The 261-nt window shown below is 54.4% G+C and overlaps 1 protein-coding gene across 1 annotated transcript in view; it reads right to left on the bottom strand.

The window, feature by feature from the left end:
- The window catches only part of SLK (STE20 like kinase), a 48,005-nt gene extending 47,750 nt beyond the window's left edge, over window positions 1–255 (bottom strand). The window contains exon 1 of the mRNA XM_017726186.1: window positions 114–255. The gene's annotated coding sequence lies outside the window, so the exon portion shown is untranslated. The remainder of the gene's footprint in view (window positions 1–113) is intronic.
- Between the last annotated feature and the right edge of the window lie 6 nt (window positions 256–261).

Here is a 261-nt window from a genome sequence, read left to right as displayed (position 1 = left end):
GAGGTGAGGGAGCCGGCAGACAGGAGCCCGAGGCAGCGCTGCAGGCAAAAGCAACGCTCCGAGTCACTTCTCAGCTATGAGCAACACAAGCGATCCGCGCTGCCCGCCCTTACCTTGAACACTTTACCGAAAGCACCATCTCCCAGCTCTCCTATGATTTCCCAGAACTCCTCAGGGTTCAAATCCCTCTTGACGTGCTCGTATTGTTTCTTCTTCTTCTCGCCGCCCAGCTTGAAGATCTTACGAAAGTTGAAGAAGGAC

The sequence above is a fragment of the Corvus brachyrhynchos genome, unplaced genomic scaffold, assembly GCF_000691975.1.
Source record: "Corvus brachyrhynchos isolate BGI_N302 unplaced genomic scaffold, ASM69197v1 scaffold61, whole genome shotgun sequence".
In the NCBI taxonomy this organism is placed as follows: Eukaryota; Metazoa; Chordata; class Aves; order Passeriformes; family Corvidae; genus Corvus; species Corvus brachyrhynchos.
This window is presented reverse-complemented; position numbering and strand designations above follow the sequence as displayed.